Source organism: Xyrauchen texanus, chromosome 48 (genome assembly GCF_025860055.1).
Source record: "Xyrauchen texanus isolate HMW12.3.18 chromosome 48, RBS_HiC_50CHRs, whole genome shotgun sequence".
NCBI lineage: Eukaryota > Metazoa > Chordata > Actinopteri > Cypriniformes > Catostomidae > Xyrauchen > Xyrauchen texanus.
The window spans coordinates 9,432,233-9,448,940 of NC_068323.1; the positions used below are offsets into that span (position 1 = coordinate 9,432,233).

General features: G+C 35.1%; 1 pseudogene; it reads right to left on the reverse strand.

Annotated features, from left to right (window-relative positions):
- The window catches only part of LOC127639497 (DNA annealing helicase and endonuclease ZRANB3-like), a 67,222-nt pseudogene that overhangs the window by 21,613 nt on the left and 28,901 nt on the right, over positions 1-16,708 (reverse strand).

A 16,708-nucleotide genomic window follows, 5' to 3' on the forward strand; every position in this document is an offset into this window, starting at 1 on the left:
AAGAACAGTAAGATGTTTATGAGGTTGAGGTTTTACGAGGTAACATGAAGCATTTATAAAAACAGAACAATGTTTTTCAGATTAAGATAATTATTACCTTTCCAGCTGCCTGTATAGTCCGTATGGCCACACGTGTGTCTGGATCATTCTGAAAACGATGCACCAGTTGGATCCTCTCAGCAGATGAACACTACCATAAATGTGGATATAACCAGCCTGGAAGAGATTGCGTAACAGAGAACAAAAGCCATATACAGTAGTTTAACACTGTGTCCAATCAGATCACGTCACATCAGAGTAATTGAACTTGTTATTAGGGCGTTTAAGTTTAAAGTTATTACAATTCAGTTTTACATAATTAGTTTAACTGTTTAGTCTTTTGTTTTACTGCTACAAACAGTTTTTGCACTGATGCTAGATTTATTATTTGCCGTGCATCTCATCTTTTGGTTCACGTACATAAAGTTCCAAATAAAAGATAAAATAATAAATAAGATGATCTTTTATTTGTAAATATTTAATTCACTACTACATTATCCATGTTGACCTATTTTTTTTTTTTTTATTTCCAGTAAAAATAATGATATTACAAAATGTCCTGTTACCATGATCTAAAAGATTTTTAATAAGTTATATAATAAGATTCTAGTCATACCACCACCCTCATGACTGGATACACTTCAAATGTTGTGGTTATGTTGCGGTTATTCAGAAAGTGTATATGCACTCAACTCAAAACTTTCCCCATTTTTCTGCAGCATCATCAGTATGTTCAATCGTACTTTTTCTATATTTGACGTCAAATACGTTTTGGACAATATCATCTTTGGCTGACAGCTGAATAACACAAGTGAACTGCTGTGCAACACCTCTCTCTCCTTCTCCCTTGCTTTCTCTCAAAACATCAGAATTTTTCTCACCCTTTTTAATTTTAGCTTCCTCCCCAACTTGTTTCCCATCTCTCGCTCGGGTGTGAGGAGTGTGATAGGTGTGAGAACGTTAGAGCGCGTGTTTTGGCCCTTTGAATGCGCGATCACACCTGCTGGTGTGAGGTCCCCACTTCTCCCAATAGATTCATAATCACCAATTAAAGGTAAGACGGGAAAAGACAAAGAACATTTTTACAGTGTCTCGGATCAAATGTTTGGCCAGAGAGAAACGGAAAAAGAAAGGGAGAGAGAAGGGGAAAAGAGGGGGGCTGGGGGCCGATACGAAAGAGGAAATTGACAAAACAAGCTCTCATTAAAACAGTGAGACATCTGTGAAGGCGTTGTGTCGGCAACCAGCCGTGCTCTTTAGGGTGCAAAGTGCTTTCAGCGAGTCGCTGCGTGAACGGGTACAAGAAGAGCGATAGATTGCTGGATTATGGTAAAAGATGAATCAACAGCTCTGATAAAGCGTCTGTTAGACAACAAAAATGGATTTGTCAAGTGACGTGATTCAAGTTTTGCACCGATACAACCCAGAAGCTCAAAGTCTGAGTCAAACCAAAGTTTTTGATGGGTTTGTCAGGTATTGCTGAGATTAATAAAAGTTTTAAAACTTATTTTAAGCATAAGATTTATTAATAGTTTTACGTTTTTGATATTGTTCTCCTTCAAAGGGGCTGGGGATATTGTAGTCTGGCAAACCTGTACCTTTGCAGGTATCCATGGACGTGCCATCCATGGCTGAGATTAGGGCCGAGAAAGGTGCAGTTCGGACGTTAATTTAGTCTTTAGTGACTGCAAGATGATGATTCTAAAAAATGGACCGAATGGATGTCCTGAATGAGTGGTTCATACCAATAGACTTTCCTGACTGACAAGAAGTCTCTAATAGGCAAATAGGAGCCATTCTTCTACTGAAAAAACGTTACAGTGCCCTACAGCAGATTGAACTCTATCCTGGGAATCAAACCTTCTCGCTAACTTTCTTGTGCTTTTATATCTCATTCTGCTCACACACAGTAGGGCTGGATGGTATGAACTGTATAACAGCAGAAATTTGTAACAGTAGATACTCTTCTATACCACTGAAACTGCTGTATATCTGCAACGTGATTTACATAAGCTAGTAGCCATGTTCTACTTTGCAACTCTGTCACAGACAGGCGATTCCTGTATAGAGGGCTTTGTTGATTATAAATGGGAGCAATTTTGTTTTGATACGTCTAGTTTAGTTTCAACTCTATTTAGTCACTTACGGCAATTTGACCTTTGATTACAGCGTGCGCTCATCGTGGCATTGTTTCGACAGACTTATGCAACCTCACAACATTTATTTCTGTCCAGAGTTGCATGAATTTTTGGCCGAGATCTTGTATTGATGACGGGAGAGTCGAACCACTCTGTAAAGTCTTCTCCAGCACATCCCGTAGACTTTAAATGGAGTTAAGGTCAGAACTCTGTGGTGGCCAATTCATGTGTTAAAATGATTCCTCATGCTCCCTGAATCACTCTTTCACAATATAAGCCCGATTAATCTTGGCATTGACATCCTGGAATATGGCCATGCCGTCAGGGAAGAAAAATCCATTGATGGGATAACCTGGTCATTCAGTACATTCGGGTAGTCAGCTGAATTCATTTTATTGCTGCAAAACGCTGCTGAGACTAGACCTGACCAACTAAAGCAACCCCAGATCATAACTCGGGCGGGCACTATGCATGATGGGTGCATTGCTTCAATTCTTACACTGATGCGCCCATTGATTTTGAATAGGGTAAATCTGGACTCATCAGACCACATGACCTTTTCCAATGCTCCACACTCCAATTTTTATGCTCCCTAGCAATTTTCCCAATTAGCATCACTAACAAGTGGCTTTCTTGTGGCCACACAGCTGTTCAGTCACAATCCTGTAAGTTCTCATCGTGTTGTGAATGTGGAAATCCTCTTACTTTCTCTATTAAACATAGCTGTGAGTTCTACAGTGATTTAAGGCCAATAATTTGCCCCTTCTGAAACACAGTAACATCTTTTCCACGGCCACAGGATACGTCTTCCGACATGGTAGTTTAAGAAATGAGAAGCTACACACAGCATCAGTTAGGGTTAAAATTGTTGCCAGCTGAAACATATTAATTACTGCAATAATGATCCAATCATAGGCTCAAGTATCTGCTTCTTTAAATCCAAATGGGTACTTTTTTTTTTTTGCCAGGCATTGTGATGAACTTAAATAGCCGTTACAAATAATAAAAAAACAACAACATAAGAATTCATCATAAGGGCATTTTTTTGCATCCACATTTTGAATTTCAGAGGCATTTTTGTCATTTATTTTGGTGGCATTTCTGCCCTGAGCCCCTCAATTTCTGATGCTGGTTGCAACTGTTTAACAAGACTTAAACATTACACACCTGTTAACATGATCATAGCGTAATAAAATCGCTTAATAATTTTATCTGTATAAAGTTATATCCAATATTACTTGTAAACTCTGGAATTTGGTAAAACTCTGGATAGAAAATCCTGACAGTAACAGCGCTTTTTTTTTTTTTTTTTTTTAAATAAATGAGGGACAAGTAAATATTTTGTTGCGGTAATCAACGTTTATTAAAAAACATTGTTAATTAAGCTTGAATCATTTTGAACCCAGAATACTTCTTTTAAAGTATTAAAGTCACTAGATGATAAAACATAGACTTTATTATATTGTTATTTTAAATAGTGTTTAAAAGACATTTTGGGGTTAATTTCCAAATATATTGCATTATATACAGTTACCATGATATATAATTACACAAACCATGATACAGTATTAGAGTTTAGTCATATTACCCTCCACTAACAAATGCAAAACATACTGTACTCCTCTCTTACTGTCTGAATAGGTCAGTGTGTGTGTGTGTGTGTGTGTGTGTGTGTGTGTGTGTGTGTGTGTGTGTGTGTGCGTGTGCATGCGTGCTTGCGTTTTGGGACAGCACTGTGACAAGGTTTGCTGCTGGCTGGTTTAATGAACCGAGTTGAAGTGCTGAAATACTTTTGCTTTCACTGTTCTCAGTGTAAGCTCTCTCTCACACACACACACACACACACACACACACACACACACACACACACACACACACACACACACACCTTGGCCTCAATGACAGCCTCTGTACACGCCTGCAGCATCCTGAGATGATGAGCAAAAACTAGAAACTTCAGCTCTTCTGTCTCCAACATCATCTTTATATAGTCCTTCACCACTCCAGAGAGAGAGAGAGAGAATAACAACCATCCGGATTGCAATCTAGTAAAACAAATTATAATGTTGATAATTATAATGGATAGTTCTGGCTCTGAAATCTGATCGGATGAGCCACGTTAAAAGCCGTTGTAAACCGCCAACATATGGTCACCTGCGATCACACATCAGTTGAATTTCACAACATGCAAAGGTAACGCTTTACAATGAGGTTATACACGTTATCATTAATTCATGCATTCGGTATCATGAACTAACAATGAACAATGATTTATTAACAGCATTTATTAATCTTCGCTAATTTGTTCAATGTTAACGTTAACTAATATAGTTAACAAATGTTAACGAATATAACTTTTAATGTAAAAACAATGTGTACATGTTGAAATTGACAGTAACCAAAATTACTAAATGCTATAACAGTATTGTTCATTGTTAAAGTTTCCTAATATAATGTAAATTAGTACAAATTAATGACAAGAAATGTGTATGTTGAAATTAACATTAACAAAGTTTAAAATGAAAGTATGTTCATTGTTAAAGTAAACTAATATAGTTAATGAGCACAACTTAATGAAAACAAAAAGGAATTATTTTGTTGAAAATGACATTAACGTAGATTAAAATGCTGTAAAAGTTCATTGTTAAAGGAATAGTAAACCCAAATATGAAAATTCTCGCATTATTCACCCTGATGTTATCCCAGATGTTTCTTCAGCAGTTCTTCTTTTGTAAATAAGCGCTGCTTCTGAATTCTCGTGTGATCTCGCCGATGCGCTTACATCACGTGATATCTTCGTAATAAGTCAACTGCTGGAAGGAAGCGCTTTTTAAAAGTTAATAGCGGTTTCATTATCTATGTATTTTTTTACACAAATATGTCGATTTGCTTCAGAAGACATTCATTGATCGACTGGAGTCGTGTGGATTACTTTCATGCTGCCCAAGTGTGACTTTGGGACCGTCAAAGTGCTGGCACCCGTTTACTTGCATTATAAGGACCTGACAGAGCTCTATATCTCCTTCTAAAATATTAATTTGTGTTCTGCAGAAGAAAGATAACGTTAATGTTAATGAGTACAACTTAATGAAAAATATTATACCGTTAACCTATATTTAATAAATGCTGTAAAATCTTGTTCATTGTTAATGATAACTAATATAGTTAACTATGTTAAGGAATATAAATATAAGCATGTTGAAATTAACATTAACCAAGATTAATAACTGCAATAAACTATTGTTCACTGTTAGTTAATGATAACTAATAAAGTTAACTAATATTTGGGAATACAACATAATGTAAAAATGTATTGGTATGTTAAAAATAACATTTACAATGAACAATACTTTTTTAGAATTTATTTATGGTTAATGTTATTTTCAACATATATATTTTTTGTTCGTTAAGTACTCATTAACTAACTATAATACTTTAACCATAAATAAATGCTAAAAAAGTATTGTTCATTGTTAAAGTATTATAGTTAGTTAATGAGTACTTAACGAACAAAAAATATGTTGAAAATAACATTAACCAGGATTAATAAATGCTATAAAAGTATTGTTCACTGTTAGTTAATGAGTACTTAACGAACACAAAAATGTATATGTTGAAATTAACATTAACCAAGATTAATAAATGCTATAAAAGTATTGTTCACTGTTCATATTAACTAATATAATGTTAATAAATACAACTTAATGAAAAAAAAATTAAATAATGCATGTTGAAATTAACATTAACCAAGATTAATAACTGCAAAAAACTATTGTTCACTGTTAGTTAATGATAACTAAAGTTAACAAAATATTAGGGAATACAATTTAATGTATAATATATATATATATATATATATATATATATATATATATATATATATATATATATATATATATATATATATATATAGGCATACCAACACCAATCAACAAATATATATTTGTAAAAAATGTGTCTTTTATCATATTCCTGTTGCCACTATTTTAGTGTTACACTGATTTTTATGAACTGAAGGGTATGGGGTGTTTTACAATATTTTTGTATTTACAATACAAAGGTCCCAGAGCTTGTCCATCCTGATAAACTAGTTTCCTTCTCCAAAAACATAAAATCTTCCAAACTCCACAAATCCTGAGATGAACTCCTCGTATAATGCCTGTTATGGTTAGAGTTGTTAAATTAACAGTGTATCAAGTCAATTGCAGGAAACCTTTCCTCTTTTCCTGTGTTTCAAAGCGCTGCTCTGGTTTCTCATTATTCAAGGTTTGCCTTTTCAATATCGTCTAATTGGCATCCAAATCTCTAGCCTGTCGAGGAGCGCAAAGGCTTTTTAAAGCCCCAAGTGTGTGAGTGCAGGGGCTGTAGTTCACTCATTTTTACTTTGCAAAAAAAAAAAAAAAGATTTCAAAAACTAACACCATTCCTGACATGGCACTATTTCTGCCCAGAGAAAGAGGGGGGTGTATCATCTCAGTGGCAAACAATACATTAAAGAACGAACAGGACAAGAAGAGCAGGGACAGGAACTTCAAATTCAAAAACAGAAAATTTAAAAAACACACTTGCTCTCACAGTGTGGTTCGTCTGGGACTCGCACTGGTTTCACACACAGGCGGGTTTAATACACACCCAGAGTTAAAATCACAAGCACAGAGACACGCACAGTGGAAGGCTTCACTCAAGACACACACTGTGCTCAAGAGGATGATAAAAACTGCTCGTAGCTTAAATTGCTTGAGACGAGTGAATGTCCAAAACTCGGTGGAAAAGAATTTTTTTGTTAGTGTGTTTTAAAAGGGATAGTTCACCCAAAAAATGACTACGCCTTCAAAAAACACTAACTTTGCACTTCATTCTAATCAGACACAACATGGCAAATTCTGATCATCAAGATTATAACCAAAAGCTAAAATGCAGTGCATTTTCACTTTGAATTATTACTTTAAAACAATGGAGTGAAATAAATAATCAGTTGTGGCACTTTTGCTTACTGTATTTTAGTGCAAAAATGTGCATATTATTCACTAACCACCAGCAATTGAGTTTAACTAGGCTCTAACTGTGTTTAAGGACCCATTAATGTACACCTGCATCAGACATGCTTGTGTAGCGTCTCGGGTGTGTTGCATCATAAACATAAAATGTTTAGGTCACTGTTTCAAGTTAAATATAGTTTAATACTTAATCTTTAAACACATCTTGAGATCCCTTAGATCGCATTTGCGCTCCTTCAAGTGTTTTGAAAGCAAGAACGTAACACATTTTTTTGTGTTGTTCTGCTGCTCAAGGGTGTTTTCTTCACTGTATAAACTGTGCGTAGCTCATACGGCTGAAGTTTCACTTACAGGTGGTACTGCAAGCTTGTATTTCTCAGGAATCTTCCTTATTATGGTCCGTGGGCATTGCAATTCATTACGTAAATAGTTTTAACACATTATTTTTTATACAATTAATCACACTGAATTAACGTGTTAAATCGACAGCCCTAATATTATACAATACAATATTATACATTTGGCCTATTCACAAAAATCAGGGCTATTTCACTAGATTCCTGAAGTTGCATTGCACTATACGCAGAATTTTAGAGATGTGAAAATATTTTCTAAGCACATATTTTTAAGATATATTCTCTTAAAGCAAGTCTAAATATCTTATATGTTGCTTCTCAAGTACATTTATCTTGTTTAAAAGGTTTTTTAGACAATTTTAAATGGAAAACAAGACAAAAACGCTTGATAACAATAGCTTTTTTTTGCAGTGATTTTCTTTATTGAATTAAAATTAATAAAAAGTATTTTTTCCCTTTAATTCAGTGAATGTCATTTAGAGAGATTTTTATTGTTAGTAAGCACGTTTAATACAACTTTTTAAGTCGGCCACAAGCTGAATAATCGGTTAAGAGCTAACAATTAATCGTTGCAATAATCGCCGAATAATCGATTAACAAAATAATCGTTAGCTGCACGAATAATTGTTAGTTACAGGGAAAAAAACGCTTTTTTCTTCGGATCATTCAAATTGGGTAACACTTCGAAATGAGGTTGTATTCGTGCTAATGTTTGTTAGCGAAATACTTTCATGAACTAACAATGAACAACCATTTTACTGCATTTATTTGTAAATGTTACATTCTATATTTACTATACAATACAATCTTACATTTTAAGTTGTACATGTTGTTGTTATTATTAGTAAATCTATGTATTAACATGAAAGAAATTTAATAAATGCGGTGAAAATTAACTGTTAACTGTTAGCTCTTCATCTCTAATGCATTAACTACTGTTAATGGATACAAACTTAATATAAAGAGTTACCAAAAATTGTTAGTATCATAGCAAGCAAAGTCGTTTTATAATTTCGCACCACAGTATAAAAGTTGTTCATCCGAATGATGCAGAATCACTAAAAGCTATGGTAGGTCACATCTGGGTGAACTCGTGAAAAACACCTTGTTAAATCCAGAGATCTACAGGAAAAAGAAAGAAAGAAGTGTTCTGCGATCAAAAAGGTCAGTGTTAAGGTCTTTGCGGCTCTGGACCGGCCCCCCTGGAGCTCGTTCCCATGGCAATGCCACGGTGTTTGATGTGCAGAACAGAAGGGCTGGTTGCCATGATGGTCGTTAGCAGCGATATCACGCTGTCCCTCATCGTTAGAGAGAACGAGTGGGAGAGAGGAGGAAACTGCAGATGGCTGCTATTTCAATGCCATTGGACAACATATTGAATTGACGTCTAACATTGTTTCGTAAACCACTAGCTAAATAATTCTCTGCATATAATCAGAAGTGGATCTAGTATGTAAATGTTTTGTTTTAGAGAAAAAACCCAGATTTCTCATTTGATTAATAATGTTTGCTAAGGCAAGCATCACTATTACTATTGCTCATACTTGGGGGATAGGGATTTGAAAAACTCTAAACCCTAAATATTACATTTACATTTACATTTATGCATTTGGCAGACGCTTTTATCCAAAGCGACTTACAGTGCACTTAGAATTGTCATTTTTGGGGTGAACTCTCTCTTTAACCATCTCTTTATTTCCTTTGAAAATACAGTACGTGAAACCCAAAACAAAAGTCAACAGAGGGACAATAAAGAGAGACAATATGAATCTATAAAGAACAGCACAATTAATTATACAGTAAACTTTCCCACTTTCCCTCCGCTTGGCAAAAAGAAGTGAGGAAAAAAATGAAAATAAAAGAAAGATGGTGAGAACGAGGGAAAGAGAGAGGTGGAGAGATGACACAATTCCCTGAAGTTGCAGAACGACTCCTTGGGTCATGTGACCTGCCCAATTATAGCGCTACTGTGACAGCAACGGGAGAAGATGGAAACACACAGCACCGGCGCTATAAATCACACACACACACACACACACACACACACACACACTACTGGCCCTAAAACAAATGCATATTCTTCTCCCGGTCTGTCTTCACACAAACGCTCAGCACCATCCATGAGGTGCTGGCAGGTTTTGGCTGTCTCAATGTCAAGAAGGGAAGCACAGAATGAAGTAGAGCATTGAAATGACACACACGATCATTATTCCCTTGAATGTTGTTCACCCAGAGGCTGTTTTATAGTCCTCACTATGTATACTTTGCTAGTAATACTGAGAGGGCAATTATACTGTATAGACATATATAACATATAGAAAAAGAAATGTAGACATAGATACAGTATAAGAGTGATTGTTTTAAATGGTAATGCCATTGTACTGAATGTGTTTACATCATACTCCAAGGTTCTTCAAAGAATACCGTGGTATTACTAGGGCTGGGAATGGATACAAATTCCCGGATTCGATTCCAATTCACAAGCTTTAAATTCCGATTTGATTCAATATCGATTCATATGGGAATATTTCAGATATAATGTCCCTTTTGCTTACATATATGAGAAATTCTCTCCAAGCTAATACTGTTAATTATACAGGGGACGTTCTAACTAGGTGCATTACACGCGTCAATGGTGTATGAGTGTGTGTGTGAATGGGACACAGTGTAAAGCGCTTTGGTAACTGATAAGGTTAAAAAAGGCGCTATAAAAGTGCAGACCATTTACCATTTTACATTGAGTATAGTTTAGCTTTATCATTTGTCACATTTTAGCTTTAAAAAAAATCCATGTATTCAATCATTTTCATTGATTTACTGAACATATGTTAAAACCGTTACTGTCTCTTTAAGGAAACCGGGAGTTCTGTAAAGAGAATCTGTAGATGAGCTCATGTTAACGAGAGAAGAATCGAATGGCTTTATCTCATCTGTGCCATGCATGATTGGAACAAGATGTTTATTTTTGCATGTTCTGATCAACAACCGACAGTAAAGAACAGAAATGGTATAAAAAGAGAATGTATTCAATGACAAATGGGTCACTTGGATCTCATCTTTGGACACGCATTACACAGAACAACTTTTACTCTCAATGCGCAGTGAAAGGATCTCTCTGTTGAATACTCCACCACTCACTATACTACACATTCACTGGTGAGTTAAATACCAGCCAGTTGCCATATATTTACATTTTAGTCATATAGTGCAACATTTGGTTACAAATATTAGCCTAGTCGACAAATTGAAAATGTGACATTTGCCGCCTTCAGCCCGTTTCCATTCAAATGGCCTTTTATCGTTAAAAATGGTGTGCGTGATGACGTCATGCCTAAAAAAACACTTTGTTGCGCAGAAGAAATCTGCTCTGAAGCCGTTCCCATTCAGAAATGTGTGTTTATCGCTAATTCGCCTCCCAGATGTCCCTCATTTTTTTCCTCTGAAGTTTGAGTAAAATGGGGAGATTATTGAGACAATTCATTGAAATTAGTCAGCTTTTATTTATTATAAATTAACAAATAAAAGCAATCCAAAGAGGAGGCATTGCAATCAAAAGGGAGCAGTTGCCCTTCTGATAGGACTGTAATATTGGTCCTGATGTTGCGCCTATCGCAGGTTGGCACCGGTTCCGACCCGACAGCGGATCGTCATATCCCGGTTCAAGCTGGCCACCTATCGGCAAAAGTAGTGGGGGAAACTTTCCGTCTCAGTATGAGGACCATCAATCGATGTGTATATGCTGTGCGCACAGCTATTATAAAAAATAAATATGTGGTGTTATATCAGGGTTTACATACGATACATTCCTGATATTCAATATTTTGAACAATCATCTAATCAAAAGCATCGCCATCACAACTGCATTATGTCCCGCATATTTCTCCAGCAACATTTAACAACCTACAGAAGTTGATTATTTAGCTTCATAATGCAAATTTACATTTTCTGAAGAAGCAGTAAATGTAATCGGAGGTAAAGAGGGTTAGATTTAAAGTATTTAAACGTTTTAAAATGTTCAAAAGCTCGTTTTCTGAAAGTGAACTCATTGGACAAATAGTTCTGATAGTTTACAGCATAAAGCTAAACTAAGTTTGAGAAAAGAAAAGGCCTAAAAATAAGTATTTTTTTCGTTTGGTAAATAGTTTTTTTTAATTAAATGCTTTTTTTGTTTGGCAATTAATTTTTTTAATTTAATGCTTTTTTTTTTGGTAATTAAAGTTTTGTAATACAGAGAATTTTGCCGGCATTTTTTCAAAAGTAATATATTATCAATTTTATCACCAAAAAGTGTTTCCAATCCAGTTTTTCGCGACATTTGATGTATCGACATAAAAATATGTCTGCATTTGTGACATTTTAGCGATAATGTGCGTTTCTATCAGCTTTATTTTGATGCGCTAAAACTTTTTTCGTCAAAAATCCTTGGATGGAAGTTATTGTAGTGGAGAGTTGTGCATAAAGTAAAAGATCGATCTTGGTATTTAAAAATCAATATCGAGATGAAGATCGCAATGTATTTGAAAATCGATATTTTTACCGTATCTAAGGTATTACCGTAGAACATGTTTAAAAACCGTAGTATTACCATTAGAGGTGGAAAGTAACAAATTACAACTACTCACGTTAGAGTACTTGAGTAAATTTTTCTACTTTTTTATATATAAATAAATGATATTACTTTACATTTAATTGAGTTGATTAAAATTGAAGTATTCAAATTTGCAACATATACTTTGCACCATAATTACAAAGTACAAAAAAAGGCAACATCCCTGAATATTCAGCAAAGAATATGTGCTAAATATTGAAGTGATTAAGTGGCAGATTTTTAAAATAGATTTATAGAATGTCGAAAAATGTCCTCACTATGGCAAGCACGGAAAAAGAGTCCAAAATGAATAAAATCCCAGATGCGGTTTATTGTTCAACAAAAACTCCTGACTTTTCAGTATTAACGAGCCCGAAACACACCGGAGTCTCTTATTTTGAAATTAAGAAATTATGAAAAAACCATCAGCAACTATTGGCATAGATTTTAACCAGTGTGTGTGTGTGTGTGTGTGTGTGTGTGTACTGTATGTTTGAGTGTGTGCATTGTCAGCTTGTATGTGTGCTGACAGAAGATGATTTATGAGGTCTTACAGCAGGTGAGCTGCTCTTTGTGTTTCAGAAATCTGACACGCACTCACACACATACACACACACTCAAAATATGCTGTACAAGCGGTCTTGCCCACACACACACACTCATTACTTGGAGAGAGAGAGAGAGAGAGAGAGACAACGAGAGAGACAGACAGATTAAATAAATTGTGGATATGGTGATGAATTTAATGTGCTTTTATTTTGGTCATAACATTTGTTAAGGGAAGGGATGCACAAGATAAGAACGACTGGTCAACAAAATGGTCTTAAGGAAACCCTATATTATTTGGCTGATTTTGGGTTCACCTGACCTAGATTGGACCATTTAGTATGTGTTGTTTACATAAATCGCTTTCCTCTGTTTAAAAAATGCACAACTAATTAACTAGTTGATGGTGAAACGACTAGTTGACTAGTCGACCATCATGACTCATTCACAATAAAGACCGTCTTTAAAGATTAGTTTTGCGATCTCTCGTTTCGCCACTCGTGAATCTGAGAGCGTTAAGACAAATAAGTTGCGCCTCTGATTTTAATATCAACATTCGAAACATGAAGGGATGCACCGATCCGATACTGACGTTTTTATATGCATCGGGTATCGCACTGACGAGCCTGACCCAAATCCGATACTGTGTGTTAGTTATGTTACTGTCAAGCTCCATAACTGACATAAACATAAAAGCACCATTAAAGTGGTCTACAAGTGGTGCATTTTATTCAAAGCCACTTGAAGATGTGCGATTAGCTCTGTGAATCACAAAAGGCTGTGTTTAATAAGTAAATATAAAGTATGCATGCGCAGTGCGTTTTAGCGAATGCCGCTGCTCAATTCACACACATGCATAACATGCACAGGCTGGTGAGGCGGTCAAGAGCTCAACTTCAGATGTGAGCGCTACTCACAAACAACATCTCAGATGTAGATGCTCAATAGTTCGGTTCACTTGTAAAAATGCATTTAGAATGGCACCGCAGGATAATTAGCAAGAAGCTAATTAAACTACTCTGAACTACGTGCAGTACAGACACATACAGGACTTCCTGAAGTGCTCTGACCGTCAAAATAAAAGCCAAAGGTTTTTAAAGTTAAATGTGCACGACTGAAATATATGCCTGTTGTATTTTTACATTCTAAAAGTCAATAATAATAATAATAATAATAATAATTGTATAATCTATAATTAATATCTTTATTATTTGTTAAAACAATTATAACAATATTTAAGTTGAATGGGTTCCAAAAATAACTGTGTGAATAAGTGGACGGATATTTTACTAAATTGAACAAAAATAAGATCTGAATCATTTAAAATGCAGATACAAAAGATTCAAAAGGCCGGGCATTTATATTGCAATAATGTGTAGTTAGAGGTTTGAGTTTCTTTACTTATAAAAGTGTACTCCCATTTAGTTCCACGTAATAATGTAAAGATATTCTAAACTAATTATGCAAAAACAAAACAAAAAAAACAACAACACTGGTATCGGATCAGGATCGGTATCGGCCGATACTGAGATTTCAGATATCGGAATCGGAAGAGAAAAACGTGGTATCGGTACATCAGAACTTTTTGTTTCAATTTATCAAAAAATGGTGGTTGTTAGATTAATATTTGATTCGTCACACATTGTGACACATCCATTGTAAATAGTGTGTTATTAGATTAGTTTCGCGATCTCCCCTTTAGCGACTCGCAAATCTGAGAGTATTATGACAGATTTAAACTTAAGCTCATCTTATTTTAACGTCAATGTTCAAAACGTTAGTTGGTAAGCTCAATTAATATTCATGAATTTGTTCAAACGGTTTAAATTATTGAAAAATACTAGACTAATTGACTAGGTGGTTGTTAGGTGACTAGTTGACTATCATGACTCATTCATAATAAAGATCGTGTTATTAATTTCGCGACGTCGTTTCACGAGTCACGAATCTGAGAGCGTTAAGACTGATGTAAATTTAAGCACCTCTGATTTTAACATTTGGTATATTTTCGTTAGTTGGTATGTAATTTTCATGAATCAGATTAAACAGTTTGTTTCAATTAATCGAAAAATGCTACTTTAATTGACAAGTCGGTTCACAGATGGCTAGTCGGCCACTGTGACCCATCCATTGCAAAATGGTGTTATTAGACTAGTTTCGCAATCTCTCATTTCACGATTTGTGAATCTGAGAACATTAAGACAAAGATGTAGCGCCTCTGATTTAAACTAATGGCCAAAAAGTTAGCGCTGGTGAGTTTGTTAATATCCTTGAGTGAGTTGAAACTGTCTGTTTCAGTGCATTGATTCAAACTCAGTGATTTGTTCATGTCATCACTTCAAATTGTTCACAGAAGTCTCAGAGTAGCATTTAACATGTATTAAAATGCTTCGGTAAAAATTTAAAATTATATAAAAATGCTGCAGTTTATTATCGGGTACTGTTATCTTAGTGCACATAAATTAAAATAATTAAATGATCATTCTTTTGTTTATTTACTGAAAAACATGCATTGATTTATTTTTAACGAAATATTTTTTTTACTTCTTACATCAAACATTTGGAATATATTTGGCTATAATTGCTGTTTGGTTGAAAGGAAAATTCCTCTGATTGAAAAAAATTTCAGAGCAAATGCACAAATATTAAGAAATATATCAATATCGCCAAACGATATCATCCAGCCCAACTGGCAAGATCCAGGGTAAAAATAGCTGTAAGTTCATATGAAAATGAAATAACAGAGGAACAACCACTTCTGATGTGTTTTTTTAGACACTGCAGCAATTATAAGCTGTGCTAAGCGCGATGGTTCGGAACAGAATGTGATGATTAGTAACGTCCATTTTTTCTCTGAAAAACAATGATGGGGAAATAAAAGTAAACGATCAGAGACAAGTGAGATGAAATGATAATTTGTGTTAATCGCATACTATTGCCTAGCAACAGGCACGGGGCGGTTATACTGGGGTGTAATGGGGTAAATCACTATATTTAACCGCTTTTGTTCTCTTAGTTCAGAACAAGTGATTAGAAAAAGTATAAAGGGAAGAGAAAGAGAGAGCGAGAGAATACGCTGTAAAAGTGAGAGCTTAAGAAATACAGCAGTCACAATAGCTGCAAAATATGCCATTGACAACATAAACTAATGAATACAATTAGCCGTTTCTGGTTAATTTGCTTGTTCTTTATGTAACAATTTTAGTTTTAATAATTATTATTTTATTTATTAATTTATTTACTTAATATAATTTTTTTGTAATTTATGTATTATTATTCTTGTGGCAGTGGAGTGCAACAGTCCCCACCCACATTTTCAGCCATCTTGGTTCCGGAAGTACCCCCCCATCAATTGTTGATTATAAGTATAGAAAGAATGCATTTGAAAGTTTATTGCAAAATATTCAGATATTTACAAATATTCAAGTAGTTTGAGAGTGTAGGGAGACTGACTTAATTGCGTCACTCACAGCACTTTTGATGCGCTTTGTATGCTGCGATTAGCTGATTGGACAGTCGTTTCCCATTAGGATCATGGGTAGTGTAGTTCATCACCAGATATTCTGCTAATAAACATCAGTCTACTGATGGAGAGAAGCGATGATTGCGTACCTTGTTTGTGTCTTCGGGTAAGTCAAAGGGAATCCGTTGCCATATTTTGGGTGTCAGTTGAGTAAGCACTTGATTTTTGAGTCTACGAATCATGATTTCACCGAGATGCTGGTGTAACTCGTCCAAATGAGATGCGCGTGACAATCCCATTGGCGTCTGGCCCCAAAATACCTGCACAAGACACATAACACAAACACACACCTGCAGTATGCACTTCTTTCATTCATAACACACACACAACCATACATTCCTGCTGTAGCCATTAGTACACAAATGTACTATTGTAATCATAGTTTGCATCAAAATATCAGAGAAGCAGTTTCTAGCCACTGGCAATGTTTCTGTCATTTTATTTCTTTTTTTTTAATGACAGTGGTGGCCAATAACATGTTTATTGTAATAATAATTACTGCAGTAACTATGGTTACCATG